Consider the following 19,570-nt stretch of genomic DNA (forward strand, 5'->3'; position numbering starts at 1 on the left):
CAGTTTGCTCCCACACAGAAACATAAAGTGAAAAATACTGTTTGAGTACTAGTTATAGCATTAAATCTCAATGTACAGCACACTAAGGACAAAGATCCTACATGAGGAGTAAGTGCACAGTGACTCCTGTTGTTGACTTAACAAATTGACACTCTTGTTTATGGCCTCAGTAATCACCCTAGGCTCTTGTCATGAGCTGCCAAGGCTATGGAAGCCCCCTGAGTTCACTGACTCTGATCATATTTAGACAAGGCCATGGTCAAAGCGGAAGTTCTCTCCTCCCTTCAGAGAAAGGTACCTCCTTCTTTGATGACCCATTCTTTCCACTGGGATCTCACTCGCAGAGATCTTTCATTTAGGTTTTTTTTTTTTTTTTTTTCCCCCAGAGTGTTTTGGCTTTCCATGCCTGAAATACTCTCATGGGCTTTTCAGCCAGATCCGCATGCCTTAAGGGCTGATTCTGAGGTGGCATTTATCATAATGAAAAAGACAGAAGGGAAGGTTTAGGGAGTTTGATTTTGGAAATCATATGTTGAGATACCAAGTATTCATCTAAGTGGAAAAATCAAGTAGTCAGTTGAATACATAAATCTGGAGTTGGTGGCAAGAGATATTTAGAACAAAGATAAATATATAAAGGCTATGAGATTGAATAAGAAAACTTGGGTAACAAGAAGAATTATAGAAAGAATATGTTCGGGGCCAGTGCTGTGACTTAGCAGGTAAAGCCACCACCTGCAGTGCCCGCATCCCATATGGGTGCCAGTTCTAGTCCCAGTTACTCAACTTCCGATCCAGCTCTCTGCTATGGCCTGGCAAAGCAGTAGAAGATGGCCAAGTGCTTGAGCCCCTGCACCTGTATGGGAGACCCAGAAGAAGCTCCTGGCTCCTGGCTTCAGATCAGCCCAACTCCAGCCGTTGAGAACAATTAGGGAGTGAATCAGCAGACGGAAGACGCCCCTCTCTTTGTCTCTCTCTCTCTCTTTCTTACTCTCTCTCTTCCTCTCCTTATCTGTGTTACTCTGACTTTCAAATAAATAAATAAATAAATCTTTAAAATAAAAGAAAGAATATGTTCATGGATTACAGCCTGGAATATCTCAAAATTTAAAGGTCCAGAAGATAAGAAGAAATCAGCAGTGGGGATTAGGATGAATTTCCAACTATGTAAAGACAGACCTGAAAGAGAAGAACTTAAAATGAAGAGATAGCAGTATTTTAATAGAAAGTCATCACTGAATACATCTAATGTAACTGATAAAACATTCAGGCTGAGGGAACTGACCACTGAGTTTTACAACATAAATGTCTTGGTTACCTCAACAAGTGCTTTTTCAATAGAGCAAGAGGGGACTGAAATGACTAAAAAAATATAACTGGAAATCACTATGCTTAGTGAGATAAGCAAGTCCTCAGACAACAAATGTCATATGTTTTCTCTGATATGTGTCAGTTAATAAAGAAACATAGGGATGAAATGGACATCTTGTGATTTAATTGTTGTTTTCAGCCCGTTGGACTGTGGTTGTTCTACTTTTAGTTGTTGAATATTATGGATAGTGCTGCATTAAGCCTATTATTATAGAGTGAATTGAAATTATGTTTTTGCAAAAATTAAAGAAGAAAACGAAGAATGGGGAAAAGGAGGGGGTGGATGGAAGTACTATTATCTTCTGAGAATTTTACCTATAAAATAAATGAAATCTGCAAATCTCAATGTAAGGATTATATACCCAATTATCTCCCAAAGCTTAATAAATGTGTGCTGAAAAAAAGGCACAAAATAAACATGATTTGCATTAATGACTTCTTTAAAAATTTTTGTTATAAAGGAAAGTATAGTCATATGGGTTAGGTTAATTGTGTCTAAAGAAGTCTAAAGAAAAGAAATAGTTTGGCTTGGATGTACTCATGGAGATAACCTAGTGATTTTGTGATGCAGGAGAGAAGAGAGGGACATCTTTGCAAAATGAAAAGGAACAACATTGAATACATGATTCTAGGTGATTAGTAGTAAGAGGAGAGCCTTGTAAATTCATATAACAGCATAGAAGGCAGACCATATATGAAGATATGGAGAGCAGTAGGTAGATGTAAAGTATGGTACATGCAATTAATAAATATCAGTATAAATTCATAATTATTTTGTAAACCTAGTTTTATTGTCATTTCCTCCAAAATAACAAAAAGGAAATCTAAATTTTATTTTATGCTGACAATCAAATTGTATACCATGTCTCTGCTTGCTTGCATATTGTAAATTTATGAACAAAACATGTTTGAATACTTAGAAGTAAATCACCAAGGCAAAACATTTGCTACCAGATCAGAGTTTAACATACATGAGTGTGAAATCTCCAAAAATTGAGTAAATGATGGCTTCAAAGACTACACATGCATTTGTATACACACATACATATAGAGAAAAAATATTTTTATTTCAAATGCCAATTATTTATTGCCAGAATAGAGGAAAGCAGTCAATCTTAGCATATTAATTGGGTATCCTGTAACCTTGTTTACTTGCTTATTTGGCCCTACATAGCAAAATATGTATTTATTCTCATAATAATAATGGAAATGAGAGTAAAAAGAACTTTAAAATGATTGCTGAGCAAAGTTTAATCCACAAATTCAGGGCTTATAAGATGATCATTCAGTACCACTGGCTTTGTTTTTAAAACAAGGAACTCAATTTAAGAATAACTATAAAAATATTAGATATGATTTTAATTAAAATAGTAGGATCTAAACACAGTACAAGACATTTGTTAGGTTTGCTAATACTAGAATTCATCAAATTAGAATTAATCAAATGATGAATAATTATTATTAATAGATAGTAGGATAAGTGATTATTTTACATTCTATAAATGAGTACATTTTAATGAAAAGAAAAATTAAAAAATAGACATGTGGATGAGTGACTTAAGCCATCATGTAAATATAATGTAAAATAATAGTAATGTATATAATGTATATAATGTAAAAAATCAGAATTTGAATATCTAATGATAGAATAGTTCATTATAGATTGAACACTCCATGGCCTATAGTTGGTGATCACAAGAATTATTTACAGAAGGAAATACGCAAAATATGATTTTAAGAAATAAAAGAATATATTAACTGGCTAAAGTCATATCCTACTGAAGAGAGAGAGACACACACACACATACAGATGGAGATAGACAGATAGATAGGTAGATAAACAGATAGATAGATAGATAGATAGATAGATACAGGGAATCAAGGGGTGGGTGCAGGGAGAGAGCTGCAGAGGGTTTCAATGAACATAGTGACCTTGTCTATTTTCTGCACTGCAAGCTCAGAGTCTTGGTCAGTGTCTGGCACAAAGTAGATGCCCTGGAACACAACTCTCCATGGTAGCATGTATTGAAACATCAAGACTCAAAGTAATACACTAACATATCATATATGTTGAGATTGACTTTGTCCTAATGGAATTACACATGAAAAAGTTTTTCTTTCACATTTCTGTATTATCTAATGTTTCTATAATAAAAGTGAGAAGTCTTCAAAATGTTCATAGAAAATGTATAACATGTAAAAAAGTTGCATGGATTATAAAAACATGGCACCAAAATAAACTTATCTTTCAATTCCATTTTTCTACAAACTCACAGTCGTACCATTGTGTGAAACATTCAACCTGTGTCTTATCCTGATCTAAAGTACATCAAAGAGAACTTCAAACACATGTCAAGATAACCATAGGCATGTTTTTAAAGAAGATAGATTGAAAATAACATTTCATCCCTATGAATAAAAGCACTGTCATTTTTAGAAGTCACAGTGAAATGGCTACTTTGGTTAAAATTAAATCCAAAATAATTCTATAGCGACTTCTTATATAATGTAACTTTGAAAATCTCCGCTGATACTTAATTACTGACAGCATGGGAATTAGTATTCCAGCTACCAACTCTTTAGAGAGACCTTAATGCAACAGGAAAGAAGCACCAGATGTTCAGATGGCTGCAATTTTGTCCTCAGCAAAGGTTATAATCAGGTTCATAATATGAGGCTCGATGAAGAGGCAGCATACCACAGAAGAAAAATACATTGGGCAAAGACTCATAAAAACTGAGCTCAAAATTAGTCTCCATTGCTTAGTAATTATGAGTTTGATTCATCCTTAACTGTTATAAGCCTCAATTGCTTCAACAATATAATAGAGATCATAATAACCAGCTTACTTGCTCATTTCACATAGAGTTTAGTGTATTTGTCAGATTTCAAAAGGGAATTTCCCTTGCGCCTGTATTTTGTAATGAATAAATCTCTCATTTTCCTTCCCTACCCATCAAAGAATATGCTTTCAAAACTCTTTTATTTCAATGAAAATTTGAAAAAAAAATATTACCCATGTGGGAACAACTGTTGTTGACATAACTATCATTAAAATTTATTTTGAGAAGAGTTTTCCATGTTGTTTTACTTTATGTACTTTATAGTATTTGATAAAAAACGCCAAGTAGAAAGATGATTTTCCTTTACATGATTTACTGCACTTTAAAGTGAGTGCTGCTAAAATTAGTGCAAGATTATAGATCTTGTCATTCCCACATGGCCCACGTAGGAGGCCCCTGTGGGCTGTAGATTCTGCAGATTCTGAATCAGACGCCCCTGCCACCAACATTCCCTCTGGATATTGTGAATGCACTCATATTTCTGAAAATGACTTCCAGAATAATTGTGGGGTCTCTTCTCCCACAAGCTCTGCTAGCAGACGATGCTCCACCATTCTATGGTTCCAGGGAAGCCTGTGTTTTCTTGAGTCTGTGTTCTCATCTTCATCTTTCATACTGGTCCTTTGTAACTTGATGTGTGTAATAAGTAAATTTCTTTCACTCTCTAAAGGATTCCCCTCCCTTCGTACTGTAGATGAAACCAGAAGACTCACTGGAGTGCCAATTTCATCATCTCAATAGTTTCCTCTCCCTTGTCAGAAACCTACAAATTAGAAACTATGAAAGTAGTAGCCAATGAAGACTAACATTTCTTCACGTTTTGTTTTTCAAAAATTTCTGTTTTAATTTTTGAAAATAAGCCTCAACATCATATTCTTTCCAGCTGTTAGACCAATATGTACAAATTCTTCAAAGATATGGTCCATGTGTACTGAAGCTTTTTCCCCTGACACCAGCTACCTGCAACACACAGCAACATGACTACCACCTATTATTGCTTACAAAAATGCTGTTGGGGAGGGTAGGCTTATGTATCTTTAAGTGCCAACTGACCTGTAAGATTTTTCTTTTCACTTGATTACTCAGAAGCCTTCAATGCCAATAATTACATTTAACTTCCTGAAATTCCCAAGTATGTTCCTTTTCAATGCTCCCAGTTTCATAATTTCCTGACTGCATCTTTTATCTCTGATTTCTACTTGCTACCTGGTTGCTCTGCAATTGATTAGTAAATGCGGAATTTATTCATATCTCAAGACAGAGGTTCCTTATCTTACTTTCTATCAACTCTTTCCCTAAGATCTCATTTATTCCCATGACTATAGTTCTCCATGGAATATTTGAATATATATATATATATATATACATATCTATTACTAGCCCATAAATAATAAGTATTTTCAGAAGATAAAATCAGGAAACGTGTAAGGAGGTAAGAGGTAGTGACCTGCCATTGGAAGAGACTTCTCAGAGAAGCTGCATTTTTGTTGAACCTGGGCTCACGTGAAAGCCTGTGGTCAGGAGAAGACCTGAGAGAGCTGCAAACAGAAAGAGCATCAACTACAAAATCTGTGGAGGAGGCTGAGATCCAAAGGATAAGCAGAGACAGCATGCGATAGAGCTTTGAAAGTCACAGGACGAACTTTGACTGGACATATGGGAGGGGAAGACACCGCACGGCTTTAAGCAGGAGACAGACAAGCACTGACTCACAATCTGGGGCAGGTGCTCTGGTGCAGCAAACGGAGCTGTTCCGTGGGACACCTGCATCCTACATTGCGCCCTAGATGGAGTCCCAGCTGTTCTGCTTCTCATCCTACTGCCTGCTAATGAGCCTGAGAAGTAACACATGATGGCCAATTGCTTGATTCCCTGCCAGCCAAATGGGAGTCCCAGATGGAGTTCCTGGCTCCTGATTTCACCTGCCCCAGCCCCTGGCATTGCAGCCACTTGAGAAGTGAACCAGCAGATGGAAGTTTGACTTCTCTCCCTCTCCCCCTCTCCCCCTCTCCCCCTCTCCCCCTCTCCCCCTCTCCCCCCTCTAATGCTTTCTAAGGTGAACAATTTTGAGGAATGAATAAATTTCCTGTTAGAGTTGCCACCTGCCTTTACCTGGCCAGCTCTCCTTCCAGGCCAGCTGGGTAATGGAAGTCAACAGGGTGCCTTCCCCAAGGAGGTTCACACCTCCCTTATGATGTATCCCATGTAAAGAGATAGCTAAACCTGGGCCTTATAACTGGCAAGGCCTTAAAGCTCACCTTATTATTATCAGGCCCCTTCTGTCAATTTCTATTGGCCTCCCAATCAGAAAACTGACTCGTGCCACTCATGGGCTGCTATTCTCACCCTGTCTTTTATACTACTGTGTCTGTTTATGCGTTTACAGGAGGTGATAATGGAATGAACCAAAGCCTTCGCCAACCAGGTGGTCAACCAAATGCTGCTACAGGGATATACTTGGCTCCCCACCAGGGAGACAGAGGCTTGAGACATCGCCATCCAGCAGTGGGTACCTCTTCACCCCATGTCAGCAGGAAATTGCTCTAAAGACAGATCATCATCCCTCCACCCCTCCTGGACTTCTGGGGCTGATGTAATCCCATACAACTCTTGCTTTGTAAAAAACAGAAGGCGAGAATGTGGGTAAAATGGTGCAGTCTTATCTGTGGTGTGATCTGCGCCCTCAATACCATCCTAGGCTCTAGCCCACATCTCTCCCACCCCATCTCCTGCCGCCATTGCTGAAAGCCAGGTGGCCACCTGGCCCAACCACCGGTATCAGCTCCACCCCCACCCTAATGGGATTCGCTGCTCCTACTTCCCTGCCCGCCCCCTGACAAAAGTTTAAGAGAACATGTTCCCAACCAAACTCCCTGGATCTCTCTTATTCTCTCCTCGTCTCTTCTACCCTCACACATTCCCCTCCCCAGCCCGTGGGGTTCCCCCACCCAAATAAACCTTTCCTCTAAAAAAAAAAAAAAGTTTATAGTAAAGAATGTCTGCATATTGACTGGAGTTTTCTAGTGATGGAAGTGGGAAAAGTTTGATAGAGAAGATTAATCAAGGTAGAAATCTTACAGAATATGCTAATCAGCCGACTAATTCACAGGCAGATTGGTCTTAAAGAGAAGAAAAGCCTCTTCTGTGGCTGTGTCACTCACAGCAAGAGCTATCTGTAACAACAGATGCAGGTGAGTTGGTGGAGTTGGGGTAGAAGGACGACTTTTTGGTTTTTGGGTTGTTTTTTTTAATACTGCCTTTAGGTTCTTGAGATGTGAGAAAAGCAACAGTTTGAACAGATGTAGAGGCTTTCAGGAAACTTCAAGAGAAAATATGGTAATTAAAGAATGAGAAAAGGAGTTTACTAAGAAAGGAAAATATCTTTGCTGAATGTGGGCTTCTAATTTGCGTTCTTCAATTTTCAATGTGTCTGGAGAGCTTACCTGTGTGGGGTGTGTCTGTCAGTGCTCGGCCACTGCAGGTCAGGTATTTAAGTAGACAGAGAAAGGGTTTGCCAGGTGTTAATGCTGGAGGTGGGGACAGAGACTTAAACACTGTCTTATAGATTTACTATGGTGGCGGCTCATGGAGTCTCGGATGGTTGATGGACATGACGTCAAAAAAGACATAGCAGATCATGAAAAAGTGCTGAATTCCCAGAATAGGAGTTCTTAAGGAGACCAGAGAATTTTGGAGTGGGAGTCATGGACAGGAAGTGCTAACAAGCTGCAAGGGTTGTGATTAAGGCATCCAGCGCTAGGGTGTAAGCTGGGAGTTCACAGCTGTGGGGGATTTTCTCTTGTACTTTTTGAATGCAGCAGGGAACAGGGCAGTGTTGTCCTAAACAAAGCAGAACTAAAGACCAGCCTCACTGCGTCTGCTGCTTCCCTCAAAGAATGTCAATCACTGAATGGAGAATGAGTGCTTGACAAGCAAACTGAACATGCCCACACCCTCCGCTTCAAATACTTCCTTTTTCTTGCATAAAGAGCACAGTTCTTTTTAACAAAAACATTTACTGATTTCAAAGGCAGAGAGCGAGATTCTCCCCAAATGTCTGGGTCTCCCACATGGGTGGCAGCAAACAGGTACATCTGTTGCTTTCTAGGAACGCTAGTAGGAAGCTCAATTGAAAGCCAAGGCGGGACTCCAGCTTGGGCACCCTTGGGTGTCTGAGATGTGTTTTAACTTGCTGTTCCGTAAGGCCCAACCCAAGAGCCCCGTTCTTAAAACAGCCTACACTATGTGTTTCCCTGTGCTGCCAGGCCTTCACCCATCTTCCCAGCCTCCTTTCAGGCAGGTGCCCCTTTCTGACTTTGTCCAGGCCCTGTAGCCTTCTCTCTGCACTTGAATGTGTGCTGAGTTCTTTGCCTATGCTCCTGCACTCCCAGTTCTGCCCTGAGTCAGCTCCTGTGTCGCCGCCAGATGTCAGCTCAGCCAGGATTTCCTTTGGAAAGCCTTCTCTCCCTTCACAATTAGCGCATCCCATGTCTCCACACATCACGCATGCAAATTACATAACAAAGAGCATATTCCACACTTCAATATGCTTAAAATGTCAGAATGTCCCAAATTAGTCAGGATGTGGGAACATATTGGAAAATATATGAGAGGACTTCAAAAAGTTCATGAAAACATGGAATTAAACTAATGTTTATTTTGGTGCAAAAATGTTTGAAATCCAGACATAGTTTTTTTCATAATATTCATTTTCCATGAACTTACTGGAAATATTTAATAACAATGCTGATTTAAACCATAGGCATGCCACACTTTGGGTTTACTATACCATTGAGTTAAAAAAAAGGGGGGGGGAGGGATATAAAACACATATACACAGCAAGGCACATTTTATGATAATACCACTACTAATAAAAGCATTACTCTGCCAGATATTGCTAGAAAATAATATATATATATATATATATTTGAAAGAGTAAGAAAAGCTATATTAATTGTTTGGTTTGCTAAGTAGTAGTGTGATGCGTATTGAGAAAATATACTTTTAAAATACTAAGTTTTGTTAGGGCAACACAATTCATTGTTAATAGACTGATTTTTAAAATCACCAAAATGTTTAAAGTAAGTATCTTTGTAGGTTATTTCGGATACAGAAACTTCAATGCATTTCTGGAAAAAGAACTGGTAGCGTTGAGTAGAATCAGAGCACAGACTCTCACTAAAAGCCTAGACCTACTTTCTGGAAATTTCCACAGGCTGTAACTAATGAAGCCACTTACTCTAATGCTATGTTTAGTTGTTCTCTGCCACCATTCAGTTGTTTGTGTCTGGCATATCATGTGTGCTTACCCTCTCAGAGCTGCACTGTTCCAGGAAGTGGCTTGTCAGACTTCCGAACAGCTACTTCTCCAGGGGGTAATCTGGCTTTTTTCTACATTTTTAGGTCAATTTAGCAAAGAGATTTGTGCCTGAAAGAAAAAAAAATTATGATATTTCAAATTAAACATCAAAGAGTTTAATTTTGAAAATAAAAAAGAGATGGGCCAGATGAAGACTTGATTATAAATATTAACATAGAATGAAGCACACAGATTTAAAAAGTAGAATGATTACACATTTTCTGCTTTAGTCTTAACCTAGAAGAACTGATTTAAAAATAACCCTTTTAAAATAGGAATAAGCAAAATAAAACCAGATAAAAAGAACCTTGACTTTTTCCAGTATGTTCTAGTTTTGATCCCAAGCAAATGTATTTATTTTTCTGGATATATATGTGGAGACTGGAAAGAGACCTTAAAGGATAACATGAAGCATTTGAGTTTTATTAATACGTTAGACTCAGATTGTTATCAACTGCATAATCTCATGTAGATTATTTATCATCAGTAAATCTGTTTCCCATACATATAAAATGGAGATAATGAACACACTTGCTTTCTATGCTCCTAGGATTGATTCAATGGTAATATGTGGTTTTTTTAAAGATTTTATTTATTTATTTGAAAGAGTTGAAGAGGCAGAGAATCTTCCATCTGCTGGTTCACTCCCCATATAGCCATAATGGCTGGAGCTGCGCTGATCAGAAGCCAGGAGCTTCCTCTGGGTCTTCCCACATGGGTGCAGGAGCCCAAGGACTTAGGCCATCTTTTACTGCTTTCCCAGACCATTGCAGAGAGCTGGATAGAATGGAGCAGCCAGGACTTGAACCTGCGCCCATGTGGGATGCCGGCACTACTGGTGGCAGCTTTACCTGCTACGCCACAGCCCCAGCCCTGGTAATATGTATTAATGCACATAGGAATTCTTTACAAACTACCATAAATAACTCTGCCTTTCAAATAAATAAATCGTTTAGAAATTATCATGCAATTAAAGTCACATTATCATTGTGTTAATTCTGGGTTTCAGTGCACTCCTCCAATTCTTTGCAAATACTGATGTCACCAAAAATTATGAACATCATTAAGCCTGATCCATTGCTTTGCAGAAAAGGAACTGGAAAGAATAGAGGCCATTTGCACTAAATGACATTTCATGAGGATTGTCCCTCATGGCAGTTCTGATTGTAAGGGGCTGTTCCATCACTACGCTATGACAGAGAAAAAGAATCTGCATAATGTAACTCGCAACTTTGCATAGCGTTCCAGTTGGTAAGGACAAGATAGAAAAGTGTGACACTAAAATGTGTTTGCAAAAAACAGAGCATGTAGAATATTCAGTATTGGATTCTTGTGGGAAGCATTATGGTTTTAGTTTGTATAAAACACAATGTTTTCAGTACAACTCTTCATGCTAGACTGTAGTAAAATCTATAAACAAGTGAGAAATTCAATGATTATAATTATAGCTTAAAACAATATTTAAAGTACTCAAATGGTAGAAATTATACCTGACACTCATCAAAACAGAATCTACTAATCATTACCTTTAGCCATGGGCTGTAGCTTTGTTTATTATTTGGTACATGCAGTATGCAGTGAAGGAATCGCATCTGAAATATCTGTCCTAGAGAGTGAAACTTAGCAAGACACTGAAGAAAAAAATCTTTGGATTAATTTGAAAGTGTTTAAGTTTAAAATTCTAGGATACATGTCTGTACTTACTAGAGATGGAATAAAAGAATAAACAGGTTAGAAGTGTTAAAAATAGTGAGGAGGAGCAATGGGCCAGGATAAACCTGTCCTGTAAGAAAAAGCCATATTATAATCATCTATTTTTTTCCAAATGTGGTAACCATCTTTAATGTTTTCCAGAAATTTTTTTATTTAAGGAATACAAATTTCATGTTTTCCATAAATACTTTAGGAATATAGTGATTCTTCCCACTACTCACCCTTCCGCCCACACTTCCACCCCACTTCCTCCTCTCTTTCCTATCCCCATTATATTTTTTACTGAGATCTATTTTCAATTAACTCTATACACATATGATTAACTCTATACTAAGAACTCAACAAATTGGATTTAAAAAAAAAAAACCATTCCTCAACACTTAAGACAAGGGCAGTTCAAAGGCATTGCCTCTTTAAGTATTAATTTCACTTATATAGATTAACTTTTAGGTGCTCTATTAGTTGTCATAGATCAGGGAGAACATATGGTATTTGTCATTTTATGACTGGCTCATTTCACTAAGAATGATGTCTTCCAGTTCCATCAATTTTATTACAAATCACAAGATTTCATGTTTTACTGTTGTGTAGTATTCCATAGTGTACATATCCCATAATTTCTTTATCCAGTCTTAATTTGATGGGCAATTGGGTTGATTCCATGTCTTAGCTATTGTGAATTGAGCTACAATAAATATGAGGGTACAGGTAAATATTTCATATGCCCATTTCATTTTCTTTGAGTAAAATCCTAGGAATGGGATGTCTGGGTAGTACGGTAGGTCTATATTCAAATTTCTGAGGTAGTTCCATATTGTCTTCCATAGTAGCTGTACCAGTTTACATTCCCACCAGCAGTGGACCAGCATAGCTTTTCTCCACATGCTCGCCAGCATTTGTTTGTTGATTTCAGTATGAAAGCCATTTTAAAGGGGGTGAGGTGAAACCTCATTGTGGTTTTTGATTTATGTTTACCTGATGGCTAGTGATATGAACATTTTTTTTCATGTGTCTGTTGGCCATTTGGATTTCCTCGTTGGAAAAATGCCTGTTTAAGTCCTTTGGCCATTTCTTCACTGGGTTGTTTGTTTTGTTGTTGAGTTTCTTGAGCTCTTTTTAATCTTCTGATAATTATTTTCACAGGCAGAGTTAGTGAGAGAGAAAAACAGAAAGGTCTTCCTTCTGTTGGTTCATACCCCAAATGGCTGCTACTGCCAGCACGCTGCGCCAATCCGAAGCCAAGAGCCAGGTGCTTCCTCCTGGTCTCCCATGAGGGTGCAGGGGCCCAAGCACTTGGGCCATCCTCCACTGCCTTCCCAGGCCACAGCAGAGAGCTGGACTGGAAGAGGAGCAACCAGGACAGAACCTGGAGCCCCAACCGGGACTAGAACCCAGGGTGCCGGCGCTGCAGGCAGAGGATTAGCCTAGTGAGCTGCAGCGCCAGCCTATCTTCTGATAATTAATCCTCTTTCAGTTGTGGAGTTTGCAATATTTCCTCCCATTCTGTCAGTTGCCTCTTCACTTTGTTGAGTGTTTCTTTTGTTGTATAGAATCTACTCAAGTTGATGTTATCCCACTTGTCAATTTTGTCTTTGATTGCCTGTGCCTCTGGGTCTTTTTCAAGAACTCTTTGCCTACATCAATGTGTTGCAGAGTTTTCCCAATGTCCTCTAGTAATTTGATGGTATTGGTTCATAGATTTAGTGCATTTTGAGTGGAATTTTGTGTAAGGTGTAAGATAGGGGTCTTCCTTCATGCTTCTACATGCAGATATCTAGTTTTCCCAGTTCTCTTTGTTGAAGAGACTGTCCTTGTTCCAAGGATTGATTTTAGTTCCTTTGTCAAACATAAGTTGGTTGTAGATGCATGGGTTGATTTCTGGCATTTCTGTTCTGATCCATTGGTCTGTCCATCCGTTTTTGCCAGTAGCAGGCTGTCTTGATTCTATCTGCACTTTAGCATGTCTTCAAATCTGGTATTGTGATGCTTCTGTCTTTGTTTTTGTTGTATAATATTGCTTTAACTCTTTGGGTTCTCCTGTATTTCCATGTAAATTTCAGCATCATTTTTTCTATATCTGAGAAGAATGTCCTTAGTATTTATTAAGCGAGAGAAAAGGACAAAGAAGTTCTGAAAAGTCTGCTTCCTACTTCACACATACTGTCCAGGACTTCCTGACAGTAACCACAGAAGCAAAATTGAGCAGTGAGATCAATGACCAATGACTTTGCGTGTGACAGGCGTGATCTGGCATAGATATCCAGGCTATCTGCATCAAGCTGATTCACTCATTTCATTTCAATCAGTGTCTGACATTTTCTTCTTTAATCAAGCCTGTGATTTAGGGGAGGTTAAAAACTACTATCAAAATCATTGGTTTTGTTCAAATTTCTCAAAATGTGGAAGTCTGCACTCAAACCTTCACAGAAATGCTCTATAAATAAAACATCAAAAACTAAATATTGCACATAAGGAGGCCTATGCTTTTATCACAGTACCATGTTCAAAGGTTCATAATGCAGTTATATTACAGACTATCACACAGCTTATATTCTTTATTATAGTGAGATATAAATATTCTCAAACAATTTTAAATGTCTGCACATTTTCAAAGAAGCTCTCAAGAAAATTCATAAAACACTAATTTTCCACAGACCCTGGTTGCTGCTTTAGCACCAGGAGAGATCATTCATGCATTCTATAAAATGTATGGTCTTTATCACATATTTAATTCAGTAAAAAAAAGACTGACATATATATTATACTTTTTGTGTGACAAACATAAATTCTTAGAACCTAAGTGTTTTAGTGCTACATCTATTTTCTTTTCAAGAGCAAGAAATCTTGCAATTTTCTGAGAATTAGGCATCTACATTTTCAGAAATTTTGCGTATTTGTACTGAGAGTATAATTCTAGGTGGCATTCCTAGTAGGTATGTTGCTATGCACTGCATATGTAAGAGTTTTTTGTTTTGTTTTGTATTTTGGGATATTTTTTCAGGCTATCAGAGCTACGATACTTAGATAGGAGTGTTAGCAGAGTTTTAATGTAGATATTCGTGTTATTCTAAGAAATAAAACACTTGCTGATAAGCCAACTGACCCTTGATTTCGAATGACTTCAGGCTAAGTGTATCATATATAGGTGAATAAACACTTGACCCAAATGCAAATTGAACACTAAGAAAAGTTACAAGAAAAAGCTTAAATTTGGAGTGGGTGTTTGGCACAGCCATGAAGACTCTGCCTTGGATACCAGCGTTCCATACTGGAGTGCCTGGTTTGAGTCCTGGCTCCTCTTTCAATTCCTACTAATGCATACCCAGAGAAGCCGCAGGTGATGATTCAAGCTGTCAGGTCCTTGACAACTGTGTGAGAGATCAGAATTGAGTTCTTAGCTCTTGGCTTTAGCCTAGTTTAGCCACTGCTAATGTAGCCTATTGAGGAGTAAACCGGAAGACAGGAAGTCTGTATGTCTGTGTGTGTGTTCATGCGTTTGTGTGTCTGTCTCTGTAGCTCTGCCTTTCAAAGAAATAGAATAAGTAACGAAATAAAGAAGGGCTTAGCTTTTATTTATTTTAGTTATTTGAAAGAGTTACAGAGGGTGGAGGAGAGAGAGAGAGAGATCATCTACCTGCTGGTTCACTTCTCAGGTGGCTGCGATGACCAGGGCTGGCCAGGCTGAAGCCGGGAGCCAGGAGATTCTTCCAGGCCTTCCTTGTAGGTAGCAGGAGTCCAAACACTTAGGCCATCTGTGCTGCTTCTCCCAGGCCATTAGCGAGGAGCTGGATCTGAAGTTGTGCATCTGCGACCCGAACTGGCACAAGAAGGGACTAACTTTCAGTGCAGCTGGTTGCTTGTCATGCTGGTGATCATCACTCAGGAATTTTTCCAAACCTTCACCATGCACACTAGAGTTAAGAGTCTCTGATTGGTAAAACATATGTTAATTGGAATATATTTGTGACTTTCACTTGGCTCCAATTAGGTCTAACCCGCTTAAACCTAGACTAACTTTAAGCGGTTCGGGGTTTGAAGTGGCCGCCTTCCAGACTAAAATCCTCAGCCCTTGGGAAAAAAGAGGCTCTCCCTTAGCCTCCTTGGGAGCTCCAATGTATATTTAACTGAAAGGATAGGACAGGAAGTGGAGATATGTGGAAAGAGACAGGTTCAGATGAGGTGCATGGGCTAGGAACGGGAGTACTGTGGACGGTAGAGAGAAACCTGGAGCTAAGTGGGTTTTCATGGCTGAGCACAGCAACGGACACTGGAAAGCACAGGGCAGGAGCAGCCCCCTGCTATGAGCAGAACTGACAGTAGTCCCTGGCTGCATAGAATGCTTTGTGAGCCTGGGAGCCTGCTATGTGGCTGGATAAGGGAGGTGTGGGCCATTGTTACTGTTTCCCTTGGAACCTCGGAGGTCATGTGGGAATGTGGTGGAAATGGTATACCAAGACTCCAGGGATTTGAACAAAGGAGTTTAGGCAAGTTTTACTGACACAGTTTATGGGGAAGAGGGAGAAAATGCCTTTTGTTATTGTATAGTGTTTACGATTCCTTTATTTTAGAAAACAATAGTCTGATAAATAACATTTATGTTGTAGTTCCTGCTACTGTTGTGATCATGATCATATTTATTGGTAATACAGGAACAGCTTTATGACACATATAACAGTGTAAAATGTGTAGATTTCTAATTACCCTTGACTATCCAGTGTGTATGTGTGTCTGTACACTAACAAAATACTCCTCTCTGCTCATGTTTAGGGGAGTGGTTTTCATAACAGAACTCATGGACTTCTTGAGTAAAGAGTAGGATTGAAACATAAAGGTCCAAAAAGTTTATGGAAGAAATGGAAATATAAATTTATTCAGGGGCACAAAATTATAATGCACACATAGCTTTTTTTCATAGTATGCAATTTCCATTAGTCAATGAACTTCTCTTTCCTTTAATTTTCAGAGCTTCAGTATTTTTATATATCCTCAGTGAGTTAGTTCATCATGTTCAGCATCTTCAGTTGCCAGAAGGAGCAATAGTATTTCAGATACATTCTGCTGCAGATCCCCGAAGGGAACTTAGAGCCTAAGTATAAATAATAAGAGATAATGCCTAAGGCTTGGTTACTTTTTCCAAGTATGAAATTTTTTTACTTGAGTGTCTAAGTCCTATTCATAACTTCAAATGACTTCTTTGAGACAGAATTCCTTTAAGGAAACTTTAGACAGTTATTTCCATTTGAATAGACGAATAGAGATTGAGACTGACACTCTAAAGTCTTCAACTTAGTCATTGAATTCTATCCGCTTCCTGAAGGATTCTCGGCTGAGTTGTGATTCTCTGACTACATAGAATTCTAGGAACTGTTTTTGCTTCAGGTAACAGAGACCTCTTCCTTGGCATGTACGAAGTCATATGGGTTCTTGCCTGTGACTGGTGTAATTGATGAGGTGGATGAGGAGGGAGTCCTTGGGCAGTGTGGAAAGGTGCCCAAGGCCTGTCTCCCAAGGGCTCTCAGTTCAGCTTTTGATCAGTTTTCATTGGGTCAATAACTGTTTTGTAAGATTTGTTTATGTATTTACTTATTTGAAAGACATAGTGACAGGTGAGAGGGGCAGACAGGGAGATCTTCCATCTGCTGATTCACTTCCCAAATGCCTAGTGCTGCTACTGATGCAAACCACTGGTGGTAACAGTCCAACTTGGTTTTTAACTTGGTTTGGGTAAATGTGCTTGAGATCCTCATCTCTCTTTGCCTAAATCTACATGATGAGTGCTTCCCTTCTGACCCTCAGCTGATAATCGTGAGCTGATCTTGGCTGATGTTGTGTTTATACGTATTTTTATCTGTGTGAATTGTACAAGTCCACTGTCTTTTCTACTCTAAGAATTTGCATTTTACTGTAAATTCTGTGAACAGTGAATTCTGTTTCACATTCCAAGACCTTAATGACTGGTAATAGGCTCAGCTAGAATGCTGCAGTCCCTTCTACCCCTGCCTGCCAAACATGGTTATCTTGGCTGAGGCTACTGGGCTTGCCTTGTACATCACCAGTGTTTGCCACTAGTCACAAATTTTTACTTTAGAAAGTGTTTAAAGTCCTGGAATTGGTTCATATTAACTTGACTGTATTTATTTACATTAAAATTCACTCTCAAATGATCCTATAAATAATATTTTGCATAAAAAACTAAGGGGTAGAGCTGGTGTTTGGCCAGGGTGAAGCTGCAGCTTGGGGCACCCACATTCCATATCAGAGTCACTGGCTTGGCATGCGTGTTCAGATCCCAAATTTAGCTTCCTGCTAGTTCATACTCTGGGAGGCAGCAGGTGATGATTCGAGCACTTGGATTCCTGGTGCCCACGTCAGAGCCCTGGATGGAGTTCCTGCTCCTGGCTTGGCTTGGCCAAGTGGACATAAGCAGTGAATCAGCAGGTGCAAACACTTTCTCTACTCTCTCCCTCTCTTTCCCTTTCAAATAAATTGAATAAGTATTTCAAAAAGCCAAGCAAGTGGTTTCTAAGAAAATGCAAATTCTTTTCTTTTGTACCTTTTATAACTTTCCAAAGAAGATCTCCTAACACCATTGGACTCTTAACAAATGCTTTTGCCACAAATTCATTGCTGAAATTCCTAAGGAAATGAAACACTGATATCTGCTTATAAATCATCTTTTCCTATTGAAAAATTTAGTGATAGTATGATTTTGATAATGATTTTTAAGAAATAAAGCTATTAAAATATAGTAGGCTTTCCTTTATTTTACTGAAAATACTCAATTTAATTTTAAATTTCTATTTATTTGATGACTGTCTAAATTCTCCGGGTACACGCACTAAGTTTTCTTTGTCTACGATTCCCTGGCCCCGTATTTGCCTATATCGCTCCCTCAGTCATGTCAGCTGTTCATGCATATTTCACCTCTCAGCAAACGTTCATGAAAATGTTACTTAAATGTACAATTTTATGTCTCAATTCTTCTTTATATGTTTACTTCATGTTTTCATTTTCTCCATGGCCATCCTTACTATGTAAAGTCCTGAATGTGGTGTTTATTTGACTTTCATTAGAGATGCAGGCAAACCAAAGATAGTCTGTAGGATGTAAAAATATAGTTTTCCTTAACTGTAGAGTATCTCTGAAGATATTGCTTTATCTATCAGCAAAACAATCAATGATTTTCTAGCTACCTTGCATATTGGAATGCACATGGGATATAGTGACCAGATAGAATTATCATCAAATATCTTTATTTTGATTACATAACCTTTGAAAGAGAGACACAGGATCTCCCATCTGCTTCACTTTCCCAAATGCCTCTACCTACTGGGACTGGGCCAAACTAAACCAGGAGCTAGAAACTCAATGTGGGTATTCCACATAGGCAACAAGGACCCAACTATTGAGTCATCACTCGGTAGTAGCCTTCCAGAGTGCACATTAGAAGGAAGCTGGAATTGGAAGTGAAGCCAGACCTTGGACCCAGACACTCTGATGTGGCATGTTGACATCCCAAGAAGGATCTTAACCAATGTGTCAAACACCTTCCCTTCATAAAATATCATTGAAATAGGGTAGGGTCAGCATTGCCTATTCCCACCCCATGTTGCCCAGAATACAGATTCAAAGTTGGAAATAAAACAACTAACATGTTATGAATAGGGGATAAGCATGAGGCTAAAGTGACATGTTAAGAGTGAGCAGAAGGTTGGATGGAGCTGAAACAGCTGCTGAGTCCACTGACGACAGACTGCAAACCTACAAACTCTTTGGACGTGTGAGGGGAATGGCTCCCCACTGGATGACACCACTGTCACTTGAGAGCTCTGTCACAGACAGCCAAGGAGTATTCCAGCCAACACCAACCTAAAGATCTCTCAGAGCTCTGTTTCCCTCCTGAATTCCATTTGATTTTTTGCCTGGCACTTGTGCTCTGCAATTGTAAACTGGGCTACAGACATTTAAACCAGAATTTACATACCAAATATACTCTAAGATGGGTTTTGCTTATTGATCAGTATTTTTTTTTATTGTGGAATTCACGAAGAAGTTGCAAAGCACTATGGAAAGAACAAGACACAGGGGTCACATTTCTTAGATTTACCCAAGATTTGCTGTTAGTCTGGGATGGCAACATAACCACTTACTAGGGCTGAGTCTGTTTCTTCATCTCTGTATGGTAGCATTGGGCTGAAAATCTCCTGTCTTTTCTTGCTCTAATACTGTGATTGTTTCTGTACTGTTTGATATGATTATTATATGCACGTGCATGAAGAATAA

The 19,570-nt window shown here is 38.8% G+C and overlaps 2 long non-coding RNA genes across 4 annotated transcripts in view; one reads left to right on the forward strand and one right to left on the reverse strand.

The window, feature by feature from the left end:
• LOC149124820 (uncharacterized) overlaps positions 1 to 7,769 on the reverse strand; it is a 40,738-nt gene extending 32,969 nt beyond the window's left edge. Inside the window, exon 1 of one of the 2 annotated variants that reach the window (XR_016211560.1) lies at positions 7,658 to 7,769. This is a non-coding gene — a long non-coding RNA (uncharacterized LOC149124820). Of the gene's footprint in view, positions 1 to 5,927; positions 6,201 to 7,657 lie in introns of those variants that run through there. The other variant, XR_016211561.1, reaches the window with a different exon arrangement.
• Positions 7,067 to 19,570, forward strand: part of LOC149124821 (uncharacterized) — a 74,473-nt gene continuing 61,969 nt past the window's right edge. The window contains exon 1 of one of the 2 annotated variants that reach the window (XR_016211559.1): positions 7,067 to 7,405. This is a non-coding gene — a long non-coding RNA (uncharacterized LOC149124821). The remainder of the gene's footprint in view (positions 7,406 to 19,570) is intronic. The other variant, XR_016211558.1, reaches the window with a different exon arrangement.

The sequence above is a fragment of the Oryctolagus cuniculus genome, chromosome 8 (assembly GCF_051225735.1).
Source record: "Oryctolagus cuniculus isolate XC-2025 breed Fujian yellow rabbit chromosome 8, ASM5122573v1, whole genome shotgun sequence".
Taxonomy (NCBI): Eukaryota; Metazoa; Chordata; class Mammalia; order Lagomorpha; family Leporidae; genus Oryctolagus; species Oryctolagus cuniculus.